Genomic DNA, 6,324 nt, shown 5'->3' with positions numbered 1-6,324 from the left:
CACACACACACACACACACACACACACACACACACACACACACACACACACCCTGCTGGCCCCTCTGCACTCTCCCCCTGGCCCCTGCCCTGGCCTGCTCCCCACACGGCCTTGGCCTGAGGGGGCTGCTCTCAGCAGCTCTGATTCTACCACCCCAGCCCTGGGTTTCAGCCGCACTGGGCACTGGGGCTGGGCTGCAGCTGGGGCCCTGCCCGACTCCCACCCCCAGACCTGGCCCTCTATCTCCTGTTCCCCAGACCCTCCAGCACACAGACCCACACCCGGATCATCACATGTGTGTGACAGCAGCTCAGACCAAGGCTTGCTGTTGCCCAGGGGATGGGACAAGAGATGACTGCCTTCTCAGAAAGGGAAGGTCGAGCTGGAGAAGGCCTTTTACAAATGCCCCCGATAAAGCTGCCCTGGAGGGCACATAGATGAGCAAAAACCAAATACCTGAATACGTGCCTCCTGCTGATGCAATGGTACAGAGTCGGGACAGGCCCGCTGGCGGGGAGCCCATGTCAGTTTCTCCAGAGCAGAAGGACAGAACTCGTGGCCTTCAGGTCAGACCTGACCTTTAAGATTTTCATTCTCATTGTTGTTATTATTATTATTACCTGTGTGGTACTGAAAAAACAAGCTGAATTCATTATCGCATCTCAAAATTTCACGTTCAAGCTCCAGTACCCAGCTTCTCGGTGAGGCCACACTGTTCCCACAGGGCAGGACGGCCTGAAGCTGAGGGCCCCCCACCCTCAGAAGGAGGGGTGTGTCATGGTTGGTCACAGTTAGCGCCCCCGCCCCCGCCCCGTCTCTCCGTCCTCAGGCAGCATCTGGCCTTACCTGTACAATCGTGTTTATGACGTCTGCTTTGAAACATCCCCTCCTGCGTCCAATGAGGAAGGTGAGCAACTGGTGGGGAAGGTGAGGAAGGGTCTTGCCAAGTCGTCGTCTGGGCTGGATCTGGGGCAGCCGCCCACGCCAGAGACCTCTGACTCTGTGACACTGTGTCCCTCGAGGGCTCGTTCCAATTCCACATCCCACGTCCAGAAGCCACTCGGGCCATCAGAGCCCTGTTGTCTCTAAATCCCAGACCCCGTGCTGTCTTTGCTACCCTCTCAGTAATGACTCATCCACTACCATTTACATTCTGCGAGTATTTATTGATGCCCCATGCATGCTGGATGCTATGCTAGGTCCCAGGAGGGATAACAGCATGAATCACGCAAAACCCTGCCATTCAGGGGCTGACCGGTATAGAAGAAAGAGCTCAGGATTGGATTCTGCCCAGCTTTGGGGGGTTGAATGAGGTGAATGAGTGAGTCATTCGACAGCTCTGAGCCTCAGTTTCCTCTGGCGTGAAGTGAAGACTGGTTCCTTCCCCTCAGGGTTGTGAGAGCACGCGTGTGACTGCAGGGCACAGCTGTGGTCTGCTTGTTCTCGCATCCGTCCACCCCCGCATACTCTCCCCTGCGTGGTGGGGACCTGCATTCCCCAGGCGTCCTGGTTCCTGACTTCCCAGTGGGGAAGGCCAGCAGGATGCCAAGAGCAAGACTGAAGGGCAGCTGGAAGAGGTGAGGCCGGGGATTTCTCCCCTTCCTCTTGCTTTGAGCACAGTCTGGCCATGCTGTCTCCTCTATCGTCCCACGGCATCTACCATGGCTTTAGTTGCTGCCGGTAAACCCTGGTTCCCAGGATCTGCTGGCATAGCTTTGGTTTGTAGAAATACGCTTACAGTTTAATTTTCTATCCGGCCTCTGGGGAAAATTCAGAGAATGTATGCACACAACAAGCTCGCCACCAAAGAGGGGCCTATGTTCACAGCTGCAAAGAACAGTCCATAAAGTCACCGTCCAGTTCTCAATTATGAAAACAGCCTGCTTTACTACCATAAACAGAGGGCAAATTCCAATCTTAACTCGGGCAGAAGACAGGGTCTGCTGAGATATGTAAAACCCAGGAGGCTCGGACAAACCCAGGGACGTCTGCGTATTGTCTTAGGATCCCAGGATGCAGGAATGATGAGGGGCCTTGGGGGTCATCCGCTTCAACCTGCACCCCTTCCTTGGGGGCCTGCTCCTCAGCATCCTTTTCTGGGCGGCTTCGGCTTGGATGCCTCCAGTAGCAGAGAACTCAGTACTTTCCTTGACAGCCTTTCACTTGCTGGAACAACTTGAGCTGCCAGAAGATGATGCATCCTATTGGAGAGGGCGGATCCTCTGCGGTTTCACCCACGGAGCCTTCTCCTTCCCAGCTGTGTGTGCTCTCCACGATGCCCATCTCCGTTTGAAGTCAGGACCCTCTCAGCACGCTGTCACTACCCATTCCTCCAGGTTTCCGACGGGCCTGTGACCTTGGGTGAGTCATGTAACCTCTCTGAGCCTCGCTCAGAAGGTAAGGATAAGAATAGCACTTGCTTTGATTCAGATACTCAAGGGAGGTACACGTGGGGAGTGGCTGGAAGGCCCCAGGAACACGGCACGCTCTGCACACCTGTGGGTCAGCGTTACTATCCTGCTGTCGGGACTTCCACTATTAATAATAGTCACGGGCAGCCCCATCCCCCTGACAGCTGCTTGTCCTAAAAACTTTTAAATAGAGCTTTATATACAACGTCACCACTGTACAGAATGAGAAAATTTAGGTTCAAAAACCCTAATTGATATCACCCAACTAGAAAGCGGCCAAAGTAACTGTAATTAATTAATTATAAAACACCAGATCTGGTAACATCAAAAATTCTTGAACTTTTCGTTGTATCGATATTTATTATCTATAAGAAGATAATGTCATATATACGTGTAGATATATATAGCTAGAACCTTTCTGATTTTATAATGACTTTCCCTAGTGTTATTCCTGAGAAACTTTAAATAACTTACCTGGCAAGACATAAATCATGGCAAATTTAAACTGACTTTATTTTTTTCCTCTTGAATGCCAACCCCACAGCCCTGTTTGCAGGGCTAAAAAAAGTAAGGAGAGATATTCAAGCCCTGTTCCTCTTGGCTAACTGGGGATTTATTACTGGTTCGTTTGCTCACAATGGCAGGGGGCAGACCCGTCCTTCTGTTTCTGGGCTGTGGGCTTCTAATTGGAATGTGCGTTGTGTAATGAGGTTTACTATTTATGAGCTGCTTTGTGAAAGGGCAAACTCCAAACACAAAATGGTATTTTCATGTATTTCTTATTTTATCTGTGGCATGAGATGGAATAGAAGGGCAAAATCAAGGTGAGCTTTTCCAAGTGTCTCCATACCAGGGGTTTGGTCTTCACTCACTCCCACACCTTCATTTCTCCGTAAGGATTTGCTGACTTCCTCAGGAAATACAGAGGAAAAAGTGATTCCTTCTTAAGGCGAATTCCAGAGAAGGCTCTGTGGAGGAGGTGACATTTGAATTGGGCCCTGGAGGATGAGAATTCTGATGCATTGAGTTGCGGACAGATAGGCAAAGAAAAAGAGAACATTTTCTGGTTAAGCTGGGAGAGCCATGAGTCAATTCACCCACCAATCAATCATGTGTGTGGGCACCGGTATCCGCCAGGCGCTGCTCTGGGTAGACGTGATGCAATGAGTTAGAACCAGAAGCAGCTTCTATGTTCAGAGGAGGGAGACTGGGGGAGGACAGTGGCGAGGGGCACACAGCCTGCAGGACCACCAGGCCTCTACCTAGGCTCATAAGGGAAAATCGCGTTAGCAGAATAAATAAGTAAAATAAAAGAGGAATCGTCGCCCTCACTGTCTCATGGTCCTGCTTGCCACTTGCTTCCTCTGACCTTAACTATCACCACATCTGTCATTCTTTTTTTTTTTTTTTGGCCCTTGCCGCGCTGACCGTGGGATCTTAGTTCCCTGTCCAGAGATCGAATCCACGCCCCCTGCGGTGGAAGCGTGGAGTCTTAACCACTGGCCCTCCGGGGAAGCCTCTTGTAACTTAAACACAGAGAGGCCTCCCCGCGGAGGCTGTTTGTAGGGGGGCAGCTCTTCTCCAGGAAAGCTTGTGCCCTCGAAAGTTCTCAGTTTTCAGTGGGAGACAGCAAGGTGGATACAGGAAGAAATGGACACAGGTTGTTACCAACCCCAGCAAGGGTCCTTCTTCCCGGTGTCGTTGGAGCCAGTAGAATGAGACCAAGTTGGGTTCAGAAGCAAAGGAAAAAGCTCCGTTCTCTTTTTTTTTTTCCCAGGACGCGGGCGTCTCACTGCTGCGGCCTCTCCCGTTGCGGAGCACAGGCTCCGGACGCGCAGGCTCAGCGGCCGTGGCTCCCGGGCCCAGCCGCTCCGCGGCACGTGGGATCCTCCCGGACCGGGGCACGAACCCGTGTCCCCTGCATCGGCAGACGGACTCTCAACCGCTGCGCCACCACAGAAGCCCGAAAGCTCCATTCTTTGATCAGAGAAGGGAGGGGCACGGGTGAGGCTCTAGGGAGCACGCTCTCCCACCACCCCCAGGCCATGGGCGGGGCTGCTTCTGGGGATCTGGCAAGGGAAGAGGCGGGGTTCTCGCGGGGGTGGGGGGGCGGGCAGGCGCAGGCGCAGCTGCGCGGCTCCCCCTCCAGATGGCCCTGCCAGGCGCGGTGCCTCTGCACACGGCCCGCTGCCGCCGCTGCCATCTTGGATTGAGGGTCGGGTGCAGCATATCTGCACACGGCCGGAGAGCTGAAGTGTGGGTTCAGCCGTGTTGCGCCAGTATCTCTAGTCTGAAGCGCCCAGTGCGTGGCCTCTGACTGCGGCCCCCCTGTGAGTGAGTGAAACTAGACTGAGCGCAAAGGAAAAGAAAAGGTTAGACGACTTTATTTTTATTCCCTGGGAATTGCTCCTGGGTTTTGCCGGTGGCCCAGGGTGGGAAGAGGTGGGGAGAGCTTTGTCCTGGGTGGCGTGAACACAGAGAAAAGCCTGAGAGCTCTTCTCTGACCTGCCAGTCACAGCTCACCGGGGATGAGGGGGAAGGAAAGGTCTCTGATGAGACCTCGGTCCATGCCCTCCAGCCAGTCCCCGCCAGGAATGCACCTGCAATGAACGAGGGGGCTTGGTTACCTTCCGGTGAGGGAGTCACTGTCAGAGTGTGCTGGAAGAGACTCACGTAGGGTTGGGGTCTGTGTTAGGTGGTATGGGAAGGAGTTAAGGAAGTGGACTTTGCTCTGGATTGGATGCCGTGAAAAAGCAGGTAATCCTAGTTTGGGGTATCCTACCTATATCTTACCTGTAGGGAGATCTCCCCTATGTAAGGGAGATTGGAGTGAGGCTGTGTTATCTCAGTGGGTCCTTTGCCCAGAGTTGCAAATGTCAATCAAACGAAACCGTGTTGGGTGTAGCAGAGCAGAAACTGTATTCATCGATCAAGGAATGGAGGAGGGAGAGCGCGTGCTCTAAAAACACCTTCTCCCCGATGGAAGGGGAGTGAGGGAATTTTAAGGGGTAGGAGGCAGGCATGTCATCAGGGAACTAGGAAAGGGGCAGAGATTTCCAGGGACAGCCAGGGCATGCGAAGTCTTCCCTGCTTCTCTGCACAAGGCACGAATTGTGCCTAGCAGAGTACAGATTCCCCCCCATTGGGCAGAGATCTTAGCATAATGATGAAGCAAAGGTATCTTCCGGACAGCTCGAGGTCTCTTCTGCGTAGGCTGGCTCCTATGGTCAGGTCGGAGTAGGTTCAGGCGCGTGTCTCTTAAAGCACAGCTGCAAAACATCTCTGTCAAACCCCCGGTGCTTTTTTTTTTTTTTTAAAGATTCATTTTATTATTTACTTTTATTTAATTTATTTTTGGCAGTGTCGTGTCTTAGTTGCAGCATGTGGTCTCTTTGTTGCGGCACACAGGCTTCCCTCTAGTTGTGGCGTGCGGGTTTTCTCTCTAGTGTGGCGCGCAGGCTCCAGGGCACGTGGGCTCTGTAGTTTGCGGCACGCAGGCTCTCTAGTTGAGGCGCACGAGCTCAGTTGTTGTGGCGTGCGGGCTTAGTTGCCCTGTGGCATGTGGGATCTTAGTTCCCTGACCAGAGATCAAACCCACATCTCCTGCATTGTAAGGCGGATTCTTTACCACTGCACCACCAGGGAAGTCTCAACCCCAGGTGCTTTTGAAACAAACGTAGAGATAAATCAAGACAGGGATCCTTCAGCTCTCAGGGGAAGGTAGGGGTGACAGCTACAGCTGTGATTCCAAAGAAGCAGCAGTCACTCCGTCAACCACGATGGGGGATGTTTGGACATTTTTGTGTTTTGGATAAAGTTCTTGTTCATGATTATGCAGTGGTCTTGTTTGTCTTGATCTGTCATGGGCAGAGTGGCATTGTCTGGTGTTGATATTCTGTGAGATGTTTGGATT

The sequence above is a fragment of the Lipotes vexillifer genome, unplaced genomic scaffold, assembly GCF_000442215.2.
Source record: "Lipotes vexillifer unplaced genomic scaffold, Lipotes_vexillifer_v1.1 scaffold394, whole genome shotgun sequence".
Taxonomy (NCBI): domain Eukaryota; kingdom Metazoa; phylum Chordata; class Mammalia; order Artiodactyla; family Lipotidae; genus Lipotes; species Lipotes vexillifer.
The sequence above is the reverse complement of the archived record's forward strand: the minus strand, read 5'-3'. Positions refer to the sequence as shown.